The sequence below is a fragment of the Camellia sinensis genome, chromosome 2, assembly GCF_055761805.1.
Source record: "Camellia sinensis isolate YWXY chromosome 2, ASM5576180v1, whole genome shotgun sequence".
Lineage (NCBI taxonomy): Eukaryota > Viridiplantae > Streptophyta > Magnoliopsida > Ericales > Theaceae > Camellia > Camellia sinensis.
In genome coordinates, this window is record NC_138962.1 from 45749529 (window position 1) to 45762857 (window position 13329).

At 32.3% G+C, this 13329-nt stretch overlaps 1 long non-coding RNA gene across 1 annotated transcript; it reads left to right on the plus strand.

Moving 5' to 3' along the window:
- The first annotated feature begins 2530 nt into the window (after positions 1 to 2530).
- LOC145820013 (uncharacterized) lies at positions 2531 to 4656 on the plus strand. The gene is made up of 2 exons (XR_014360904.1): positions 2531 to 2933; positions 4360 to 4656. It is a non-coding gene; the product is annotated as an uncharacterized LOC145820013 (long non-coding RNA).
- The last annotated feature ends 8673 nt before the right edge of the window (positions 4657 to 13329 follow it).

The following is a 13329-nucleotide window of genomic DNA, read 5'->3' on the forward strand; positions in this document are numbered from 1 at the left end:
TTGCTGAAGGTAGCTTTTTTGCGACTAATATGGTGTTTTGGTCGCCAAAAGTGTTTGGGAGGGAAATTTCAAACAGGGAGGGGGGAAATGAAATTTTTTGGCGACAAAAAAAATTTGGTCGCCAAAGTAAAAACGACGTCGTTTTGTACCTGGAAAAAAAAAATAAAAGAAGGCCCTGATCTCCTCTGTCTCCTACTCTCCCTCTCTCTGTGTTCTCTCTCTCAATTGGCTTGCAACTGCTCAAGAATTGCAGCCAATTCCAGTCCAGATTCCAACATTTCTTCCTCAATCTTCTCTCTCGTCTCCTGATCCTCGGCCCTGGCTAGACGAGTACACTACACAATCTTCAATCGGTTCTGCAACAAACACTTAACAAGGCTGAAATTATCGAATTGGAGATGACCCAAAAGCTTGGTCTCAACTTTAAGATCATCATCATCAAAACCATTCTGTTCTTCTTCCTCGTCAAACACAACAGTAAAACCCATTCTCTTCCTCCTGTTCTTCTTTCTCGTCAAACACAACAGTAAAACCCACATTATCATCAATCATAACATTGTCTTCTTCTTCTTGGAAATCAGTGATTAGGTTCCCAAAGGAAACCATCTGATCGAAATCATGATTCGACATAGGGTTCAACAATTTCTCAATCTCCTCCCTCTTGTTGGGGTTATTGTTCTTCAAAACACCCAAAACCTCATCAGCGGCGGCGGCGACTGTTCCGGGAGGCTGACCACCGCCCAATTGCTGCTATACGAGGCTAAGGTTACGACATGACTAATTATTTTCATTTTGTTTTGTTTTTCCTCAAATTTTCATTTTGTTTTTTTGTTTTTCCTCAGCAATCAAACAGAGGGTTATATTGTCTTAAGGTTCTTGGGAAATTCTTGATTTATCAATTGTTTATGTTGTTTTATTTTATTATTGTTGCTAGTGAACAACTTCTTTCACTTGGTAAATTGTTTAGAAACAGCAGGTAGAGTGTTGTTTTTGTATTTAATGGACAAATTCATGATAGAGCCTAGCCTTAGCAGATTATACATCTAGAAAGTAGAATTAGTGGGAAGGTGCTTAGTGCTCACAATTCGGTCATTAGCCAACTGCGATTTCTTTTTATATGTTGTGTAGGTGCATAGAGATGAATTTTTTTACCTTGTTCTTTAGTGTAGTTAACAGTGTTGTTGGCTCCTCATATTGATGCACTTTATGTATGATTCATTAATTAAACAGGCTTATATAACAATCTTAACTCATGACATCACGAGCTTTGACGAGAAGACTCCACCATGGGGATGTCGATGGGAAAAATACTTGTGAAGGAAATTCGTTTGTTAAGGTAACTCATTAAGGTAACTCGTTAAGGAAATTCATATTGATGCACTTTATGGATGATTCATTAAGGTAACTCGTTTGTTAAAACTCAAATTTGAACATACTTGTGAAGGAAATTCATGATCGATTTTGGTATCACATCAGTAGGTGGTGAAAGATGTGAGGAATCTGTGACTTGCAATCTATCTACAAAGCAAAATGACATTAGGGTTCCAAATATCCTCAACTAACCTTTGGAAAGAATATTTGTTTGGGATACATTGATTTTGGTTTTTTGACATAAAATGTATGATTATGTAATTGAAATCTAGGTGGGCTTGCTGGTTTCTATTGTATGGAGTCATTGGCAATAATTATTAATTAAACTGCCTGGAATTTTGGACGGACTATTAATTTGGATGTCCTGGATTAAACTCTCTTGGTATTGTGCTTGAACTTAATGATACACGTGATTTGTTGGTAACTGACTATTTGGGTTAGTGTTAATGGATAAGATTAACACTAAATGTTGGCAGAGATATGCTTTTAGGATGGTGCACAGTGAGCATTCCCTTTTGAGATTGTTGATTAGTGCTTTTAATTTGTTTTACAAATTAGAGAGAGGTTGCTTTAGCCATTAGTTTATGCAATGTCCCAGGTGCTAGAAAGAGAAAATTGGACTAGTGTGGAAGCCATTTACTTGGTACAGAAGGATATGGGGATCTACACCTAGGATTGAGTAAAGCCATGTTTTCACGAAAAGTTTTGTCTAATGTGGCTCAGTTGTAAATGAGTTGAGTTTTGAGTTGTTTAAATGAAGCTGATTTTGAGTTATTTGGGTTTTTTATTTATATTTTTTAAAATATATATAGGTTTTCATTTTTTATTTTTTTAAATATATATACAGTTTTATGGTGAAAGTTAAGCTTAAAAAATTCGTGAGTTTTAAAATATGTTCAAATTTGACTTAATTATATGATAAGCTTAAACGAATTTTTAACGATTTAATGTAAGTTGAACTCGAGTTAGCGATCCTACCCTACAGAAATGCTAATTGCACCATGGGAGAGATTTATAACTCTTAGTCTCATATGTTATTTTTACCAATCAAACATAACCATCACTTTAAACAGACTTGGAAAATTAATTAGTATACAAATAGATGATGTGATACAATTTTATAATTTTGAAATGATAATATTATAATATTGTGAACCAATATATTGTGAACATTCATATCTAAAATTGTCTTCCTTTTCTCTGCTGCTTCTTTCTCTAGCTATACTTGTACGACATCACATATCTCTACCGGTTGGCATAATTGAATTTATTAAGGATATGTGTTGTGCTTGTGTAGTTCAATATCATAATCATCATTAATCAATTTATATATGTTGTGTGTTGTCAATAAACTAAAGCTGCTGAATTGGCAGTATAAGCTGGGTAAGGTTATTGGACTCAGCGCCTACGGTATTGTTCAAAAAGGTCTTAATCTTGAGACTAATCAAATTGTAGCAATAAAGAGACTGCATACTTTTTTTTGACTGCAAAAATGGTGTCCCATATGCAACAATCCTGGAAATCTTTATGCTGACAGAGATGGATCACATAAATATTGCCAAGTAAGTTATTTCTTTGGAGTTTTGATTAAAAAAAACCCATTAAAAATCTGCATGAGCATGTAATCTGCCAATCAATGGCAAAGAAGCGGTTGAGGCGTCATTTAAAATATTTGCTCCTCGGGGTATTAATTAGTAAGTACATGATTTTAATGCATGTTACCCTGTTTATCTGCATGAGCATGTAATCTACCAATCAATGGCTCTCAATTAGGACTGACCTTAAGCCTAGTGTGGGCCTCTGATTTGATCACTGAATTTGCTGTCGTTATGATGGCCCATGCCAATGAGGTTCAAAAAAAAAAAAACTAGAGAAACTAACATCAATCTTGCCTAACACAAAAGACAACTCTAAACTTCAAATGGTTTTGCTTGGGAAGTTTTCTTGTTCCACACAAGGGCAAAAAAATTAATTAAAGATCAGGATTTGAACATCTAACGTCTTCAGAATTCAGCTATAGAATGGTTTAAAAAATGGCTTGATACGGTACATATAATTAATTAACTTGCATCTATTTGAAGTCAGTCATCTCAGTTAAGTTTAGATTAATCATGTTTTCATCTCATAACCTCACTGCCTATATATTTTTTTTAGCAACATCAATGTGGATTAAATCACTCCTTCTTATAGATGCATTAACTATTTATGTTTCACATTTCCATACCATCTCAAAGACTCAAAACAGATTTCGTCATAATAACCCTATATGCTTTTCGTAAGTGAATAAACACTATATGGAAATATTTGTTCTTTTCCCTATATTTTTTCATTAGTCGATTAAGTAGAAAAATAGCTTCCATAGTGGATCTTTGCGGCATCAAGCCATATTACTCATTTAAAACTATTGCTGCATATCTTAATCGCTGTTCAACTACTCTCTCCCATAGTTTCATGAGTAGTTTTAGAAGTTTGTGTGGGCGACAAAAGGGAGAGCAATATGGGACACTTTATCATTATTATTAGAAAAATAAAATGGGACATTTGGAGGATTCTATGACCTTTAAGGAAAAAGCGAAGAAAATTGTATTGTGTGGTAGATCTTATTGTTTCGATGTTATATAAATTTGAATTTTGTGTAAGCAAGATTTTCCTACATTTTGTTAAGTTGTGACTGATCTATCTACATTTTTCATATTTGATTTTCACACACTTTTTGATGAATTTTAGCATTTTGGAATCTAGCTTGAAAAGTTCCTTATTCTGCCCCATTATTTAAGTTTATCTTTCCATTCATTTTCAGATCATATTTTAATGCGTGTTAATTGCAAATGATGTTTGGTGTTGGAAAGATGTTAGAAACAAAATATATAAGCACATGTTGCATAATCAACCATTTCTTTGTAAGTTTTTTATTTGATTCAAGTAACTATTGTTTCTGTACATGATGGTGAATACCACTGGTAATATAGAATTTCATTCCTTTGACAGGATATGATATTCCCCTGAAATGATTGACGGAAAAAGAGTATGGAAAATTGATCGGTTAGCACCCTGACTAGTATTCTCAGCATCTTCATTATAAAGTTCGTCATTGGGTATTTTTCCATGCTGCCTTTCATTTATTTTTTGCAAGTAGAGACACTCGTGCATTTGCAATATCAGTGGGATGTACCAGTTTATGTATTCTTGGTGGTACTTTGGAAATTTGTTGTATACATGAGAGAAAATATTGCAATTCAACTAGTACATTTTCTATGGAATAAACTTTAAATCTGTTTGGTATCATTTTCATTTTTCTGTTTTCAATTTTCGAAAAATATGGAAAACTTTTTTTTATTAAAGAAACACTAAAAAATAGTTTTTAAATTTTCGAAAGCTGTTTTTGCACAAATGAAGGAAACGATGGATGTTTTCAAACTTTTTATTATTATTTTATTCTGAAAACAAGAAAAACAAACCAAACAAAATTAATCTGTTGGGATAAGAACACTTTTTTTTGAGTGAGTGCAGTTAGATTATATCTTTTATCTGATTCTGGAAAATTACCTACTAAACAGTGTAATACAATGTGTGACTTCTGCTATTTTATAGCCCAACAGGTTGCCAAAACCATAGGAGGGATATATATCAATGGATTGAGAAACACCTAATTGAAGAGGGAAACATTGAAATAACAGAAAGTAATTTTTTATCTTTTGATCCATAGTTGGGTCAATGATTATATTGAGATGGTGGGTAGCCCAACCTGTGGCTGTGTCTATTGTTTCTTCACTCATTCAATTATCAAATTAAAATATAGAATGTGTCACAAAAATATAATGATCACTGTTTTGAATGTGTATCCCTCTATAACTTGGTTTAATCCCAACCTTCTATTATATTTAGCATACTTTGTTTTTCCCAGGTTCTTAGAGAGGTTTCCTATCAACTCAAAAGTTTTGGGAGAATGAAAAGTAGTGTGAGATTGATTTAAGGAGTGACACAGAGGTCATGCAGCAGATAAGAGTTCCTGCTAGAAGACTGTTATTTGAAAAGGCCAAGAAGACTACTTTTAGGTAATTAATTTGTAGTTTTTACATGTATTTCCCTTTGCAATTTCTCAGTCCTCATTGTGTAGTTCCATCATATATCAAGTGCTCAGTGATGATGACCATTCTGTATTATACCTACTTACAGATCAATTTACCATATAGTTTGAATTGCATTTCAAGGGTTATTGCAGCTCTCATCTTTTCTTCTGTTTTTATTTTATTTATTTTGTGCACAATCTATATTGTATATTGTGAATACAATGTATAAATAAAAAAAATTTCATTCTACATGCACTTGGAAATTTCATAATTTCTGATCTTTCTAGCCTTCTTGACATGGTATGCAAGAGTATGTAGATTTTCCAATCATTCAAGTTTATTGAAGTTGTGTTAATGGAATTGGATGATTCAGGTATATACCTTTGGTTTTTTGGTGCCTCCTTTGGTTTTTGTCAAAAATTTAGCAGAACTCCTGAGTTTATTGTCTTGTTACATGACTAGGTGACCAAGAATTTGAAAGATATTCAAGGACCTGCCTTAGCTATTGTTCTTGAACGACTCAAGCACTCTGAGGCTTTTCAAGGTATGTTGTAGTGAAGTTTGTTGAGGTTTTATTATCTTTGTTCGGTAGTGTTGTTTCATAGTGACATAATTTTTCTTTGTTCCCAGAAACATTTGAAGTGGCTAAAACAATATCGATGGGGCCATCATTGAAAAGTGGATCAAAAGTTGGGAAAAGTGGATCAAAAGTTCACGAACCAGACGAGCACCCTCCCCAACATATTTCTTAACAAGTTCACGAAGCCAAATTGTACAAGACTACTTGGCAGTATAAGCATTTTTGGGAGGATTAAATATTTTTGGATGGATGTGTATGGATAACAAATATTAGTAGTTTTGATTTGTTGATAGCTGCGCATGGATAACAAATAGTTATGTTTCAAATTGTTATGCTACATGGATGTGACTTGTGAATGAAAACTTAGAATAGTTGTATTGTGTCGAATGTTAATGAATTATGTATTGTGTCGAATGTTAATGATTCAGTTAATTTGAACGATGCTTTAAAATTATAGGTTTATTATGGATTGATTGAATTATAACATCATTACAGGTGTATTGTTTTCCTGCTTTGACGACCAATTTATTAGTCGCGACATCCAAAATTATTTTTTTGGGCAAAAAATGACAATTGCCGACCAAGAATTTTGGTCGCAAAAAATACATGTATTGCCGACCAAAACAGCTCTTGGTCGTGGAATCTCACTTTTGCCGACCAAAAGTTTTGGTCGCAAAAAGACACAAATGGCGACCAATTTTTTTGGTCGCAAAATGTGATAATTCGCGACCAAAAAATTTGGTCGCGAAATGTAATAATTGGCGACCAAACTTTTTGGTCGCCAAATGTGATAATTGGCGACTAAGAAATTTGGTCGGAAAAATATCACTTTTTGCGACCAAAGTGTTTTGGCGACAAAATAAATTAGTCGCGGTAATTAAATATTTAGCGACCAAAAATTTAGTCGGCAAAATTCAACTTTTGCCGACCAACCATAATTTTGGTCGCGAATTACTTTTGCCGACCCTCAATTGGCGACCAAAGTAGCGACCAAAAAATTTGATAGCGGATAACTTTTGCCGACCAAAAATAGACTTTTAGCGACCAATTTGTTTGTTGCTAAAAGTGTTAATTCTTGTAGTGACTATATTTGGGCTTATTTATTAATATTTTAATGAGTTCAAACTCGAGTTCAAGCTCAGTAAAAATTTAATGAACTGAATTCGAGCTGAGGTTGCTTAGACTTGACTCGAGTTCGTGCCTCTTCACGAGACTTAACGAGTTAAAGAAATTATAAATTCATACTTGTTATAGAACTAAAATTACAATTAAAACTTTCATTATATAATTGTATATAAACATATTAAAAGAAGAAGCTAATATCTTAAAAGATAATAATATCTACCACAACTATTATATAAATGTATTATCTATAGTTAGCTATTATTTATATTATTTAACTATATAAATAACATATTTATCCTATTTTTTATACATATTTATACATTATGTAGTATGTAAGTAATATATTTATTCTATTATTTAAATAAATGTTAAATGAGACGAATTTTGATATGTTTGGGCTTTTTTATTAAGAGTTTAACAAGCTCGAGTTTGAACGAGCCCTTACCACACCAAGCTCAACCCTATTCACGAACAACCCTATTAATTTGCAGCCTTAAAAATAGGTGAATAAGGTCTAGAATATTGGAAACAAACTAATTAGAATTTAAATTGATAAAATTAAAATTTAAAGTTTATTTTGTTATAAAGGTCAAACTTTGAATTTTTTTTTATAAATATTTTCTAGATAAATAATTCAGATTGAAAACAAATCAAAAGATTATTTAAACAAGTTAAGGGTCAAACTTAAAGTTTATTTATTATAAGGGTCAAATTTTGTTTGTATATATATATATATATATATTTATGCAGTATATATATATGTTGAATGAGATTGCATAAAAAAAATGGTAAATTACCAATAAGTCCTAATAGTTAGACTTAATTCTCATAAAGTCCTATTAAAAATCAGATTTGGTAAAATTCTTGCTAAAAATAATTTTTTTGTGACAATTTTTTGTGTATGTCGCTAAAAAATAACAATTAGTGACTTTTTTTGTCATGATTTTTATAAATTGTTGCTAAAACTTACAATCAGTGATTTTTTTTATGACAATTTTTTTTCATAGGACCTATTAGACAATAAGTTCACTTATTATGACCTACACGTAAGTACCCCTAAAAAAAATTGAAAAGCAACATTAACTAAAGTAACCTTAAAAGCAATATATAGTAACATATATGGAAGAAGTTTTGAAAATGCAACCAAATGGCACCATTTTGTGTCGCAATAGTTGCTGCTATGGATAAAAAAATTTCATGATATAGTTTATGATATTTTTTTCATGATTCCTAGTATTATTCATGTTGGATTGTGTTGTGTATATATGTTGCTAAAATATTTAAAAGAGATAATATTATATTATGTGTATATTTAATATTATGTCTTTCACAATACAATGAAAATGTCTATATATAGACAAGGTAAGATTTGAAAAAAAAAAAAGCTACAAAACATTCTAATATGGCAAAACCTAATTAAGCATCTAATATATATATATGTACCATATTTACTTACCAATAGATATAAGGTTGTAAAACAAACAACCAAATATTTTATTTAAAAAAAATCATAATCTACGCAATTTTACAGTCCCAATAATGTCATATTTCTGTATTTTCTCTCATCGGCAATTACCTAAAGAAACACTCGTGAGAAGCTTCTATACTCATTTTTTTTCCCCAAAAGAAACACTTACTTGAAGCTTCTATACTCAATTTTTATATTTAATCTCATTTTGTATTTTGATCTTTTAATTGTTTCAGTCAATCTCTAGATTTTGAGTCAAGTAGAAATTTGGTCCATTTGAATAATGTTGTTTCGAAAACCAACGAAAAATAGTTACATGATAGCATTAATAAAACTTAACATTGTATTTTTATCAAAATTTCACTTTAGTCATTAACATTTTTGTAATTTTGACAAAATTTCACTTTAATTTCTTCTTCAATTTTTAAAACGGCATTATTCAGCTGACATACATTTAAAATGAATTTGAGCCACATATTGATTTGTTTTAGATAAAATGTGAGTTTATAACATTGTTAATTACAAAATGTGGATAGTAGAATACACATTTTAGCACACTTTAAAATGACTAATAGCGTTGGAGAAACTAAGAGTTAGTGACAACAATACATAATATTTTCTCTAGTACTTATTTTCTCTATGAAAATTTGGCTACTTTGCAACTGAAAATATATATATATATATATATATAACAAAATAAAATAAAAACATTTGGGGACTCACTTGACTAATTGTGACTCCTCCAACCATCTATCTGCTTATTTATATGACAAACTGCAAGCTTGCTACCTAAAACCTTCATACCAAACCTAATTATCTAATAAACTGCACAGGAGATGCCTACATCTCCAAAGAGGGCATCCAAGTCACCCAAGACCCTGTCATGTACAATGTGTCATTGTTGCAATGGTCGCGCATGTGTACCCAACCGATGCATCTTTGGGACAATTCCTCAGGGATCCTCACCGATTTCAGTACCAATTTCTCATTTGTCACATAGGGGGAAATAATTATGGTGAGAGGCTTGCATTCTTTCTCCCTCCCAATGGTTCCAATATCCCTCTAGACTCAACAGGAGGTGGCCTAGGCCTCGTAAATGAAAAAGAGACGGCAACTTCAACCAGTGCAAATCGATTTGTCGCTGTGGAGTTTGATACTTATCGAAATAATCCTTGGGAAGCAAGCTTGCCAATCAATCATGTCGGTGTTTGTATCAATTCTAGGAATTCCATTGAACTTATATATTGGCCAAGTGGTATTTCATATGGTATACCAAATGAGGCTTGGATTATTTATAATTCAAGCACCCAAAACCTTAGTGTCATCTTCTTTGGTTTTGAAAATAGTTCTACAATTCACGCAAAACTATTTTCAAATCGTTGATCTGAGAAATCACTTGCCAGAATGGGTGACCTTTTGCTTCTTAACTTCAACAAGAGATTCATACGAAAAAAATGCTATCAAGTCATGGGAGTTCATTGCAAGTTTTCAAAATGATGAGCACATAAAAGAGGTGGCAACAATGAAAGGAACTGTAAGATAGAGTTACTGGTAGGACTTAGTGTTGGTTAACCACAGGGTGGTTAGCCTAATGGGTGACGACTAGGGTTTGGAGGTTTGCTTCCTCCCAGGTCTCAAGTTCGAATCCCCTAACTAGCAAACGCATACCTTGGGACTACAGACCGTAGGGCGTAAGTCCTGTTTCAAAAGGTTTGTTCGAGCTATAGGGACTTAGTCTGATGTGCATAAGCTAGCCCACGATACCCTATATAACAACAAAATCAAAATCAAAATAAAAAGGGACTTAGTGTTGGTTTGGGTATTTAATTGGTTAGTGGGATTGCTTTGGTTTGGTATGTAAAGGTCGAGGGAAAAACAAAAAAGACAAGTTAGTGCACAATCAATTCAAATAGGGCACTAGGCCAAAATGAAATGGCTCTTGCAACAAACAAGAGTTTAATTTGAGCAAGTCCAATTTTTCTTGATAAATTTGTAAAGACAATTTCTAAATATTTTATGCTTACAAGTATTTACAAGTACTATCAACTCATATTTATGAAGAATAAAAAGGAGAAGTAGTTAAATGTACGCATATTCAAAGTATATTATGTCCATTAATATTCTATGATATCAATACTATAAAGAAATTAAGATATAGAGAAATTAACTGAAAACATGTGTACAAAATTAAATTTTTTTAATTATTATGTGATTCGGATTTAACTCATGTATTATGAAACTCATATAAAATGAATTTGAACCATATAAAAAATTGAAATATTTACGTGGATGAATTCTGTATATATACAAAACAAAATAAGGAGAATTACATATCAGTGAGGTGTAGAAAAAATATTTTCAAAAAGGTTAAAAAGTTTATAATTTTAATTATCAATATTTGTCTTTAAAAGATCTATTTCAAATATATATTTGTTGTCCATTTTTTTGGAGACATGCGATAAAATGAAAAAATTATGATAATTGGATCAAACTAATTTTTTTTCATGGATAATATACATTGTGGGCTTTACAAAATGAACTGTTCAGATAATTAAAACGAGACTAATGTTGGGTCCTGCAGACCCCTCAAATTCTATCATGTTGAGATCTCAAAACATGAGAGAAACCCAACCTAAAAAAATATATTTTATTCCATGAATTATCACTAAAAAATTAATTCAACTCTTATTCTTTTAATAATATCAACCTTACATCTAAATTATTTGATTTTTATTTTATCGTCAATTACCATATGCAATGTGGAGAAAGTTACAAAAGTGCATCATCACTTAACTACTATTTTTGCCATAAATAAAGTCAAGTTGCCTCTACTTGTAATCTATTCAATATGCGGAGAACTGTGGTTTCATCATTTACAAGTAATTAAAAAAAAAAAAAAAATGGGCACTGCCCTACCAGATAAAAGTCACTCCGTTGTGGTGTTAAATCCCAATTCGAAAAATTCAAAATGTTACAATTACTACAAGTTTTAGTGAACCATGATAGTTTATATGACTTCAGGCATGGATTACTTTGGATGAGCTTTCCAATCTTTTTTTTTTTTTTTTTTTTTTGACTAAGATATTTATAAGAAGGGTTAATATATTTCTATCCATCTCTATCTATATCTCTCTATCTATATATAAAGCACGAATGTTTGAGTGTCGAAAATTCTGGCCTCGTCGAAGTTACCCTCTTTTTTTTTTTTTTTTTTTGGAGAAAACAAGATATAGATTAAACATCAATAAAGTTTTACAACAAACACATTACCCAACAGCAGCCCTGGCCTCCCAATGTGCTGCTTGAACTACTATGCTTGGAACTTTTACAATACTAATTTCGGCCTCATCAAAATTACCCTCTTTTTTTTTTCTTTTTTGTTTTTTTGAGGAAAGAAGATATATATTAAACATCAATAAAGTTTTACAACAAACACATTACCCAACAGCAGCCCTGGCCTCCCAATGTGCTGCTTGAACTACTATCCTTGGAACTTTTACAATACTAATATCATCAAAATATTAGTGTTTATCTTAGTTCCATCCCACACCATTGAATTAATCACAGTAAGCATATCCGAGGGGGTAAATACCCCATGATCAAAAGCTACTTTATTACGAAACACCCAAATACCCCACACGATCTTAATAACATCAATAATAGCCTTCTCATCCAGAGCATTCTTGAACCAATTGATCTCCCAATCCTGAACCAACAGAGGTCTTCCCCTATCAAAATCCAATCCTAACTGTGAACCGCTCCAGATATATTGAGAAAATGAACATTGGAAGAATAAGTTTTCCAGAGATTCAGCCTCCTGCAAACACCTAGGACATTCCGTGGACAAATCTACTCCTCTGCTTCTCAAGATGGTTCGTACAGGTAAAATACTATGTATCACCTTCCAAATAAAAAGAGCCCACTTAGAGGGCAAATGGGTGTGCCATAGTTTCTTCCGAAAGCCCCTTACATTTTTTGATACATTATCACACGGGGGAATTCCTATATCAACAATCGAGAAATACCTAGACTTAACTGTATATTGCCCAGACTTAGTAAATTTCCACACCAATTTATCACTAGACACAACTTGAGGAATAGGCATTTGCAGAATATGATTCACCAATTGTTGTGAAAACAGAATCTGAATCAAATCCCTTCTCCACACTTCACTAGAAGGGTTAATCAAACGTGACACTTTAAAAGAAGAGAAAAACCGACCCACCCCCTTACCAATGAGGCTATTCTCAATAGTAGGAATCTATTCATCCTCAAAAGGATCAATAACCTGACCATCCCCAACACACCAAACAAGCCCTTTTTTAAGTAAATCCCTACCCCAAAGAATGCTACGCCATCCCCAAGAGCATGCTTTAGCCGATTGAATATCCAAAAATTTTATTCTCGTACAATACTTGGTCAACAACATTCTACTTAAAAGCAAGTGAGGCTCCGTCAAAAAACGCCAAGCGACTTTAGCTAAAAGTGCCTGATTAAAAAAGCTTGGATCCCGAAAACACAACCCTCCCTCTAGGTTCTTGAATTAATTCGATTGTATTGTTTTAAATTGTGAGTTTTTTTTTTTTAATAAACTTCTTGAATATGATGGGGAAAATATGTCCAATGTCAATTGTTTATTGTGAAATTTGATTTTTTAATGGGTTTAACACATTTTTTTTTAATTTGTTCATCTAAAACAATTGTTGTTCTGTTAC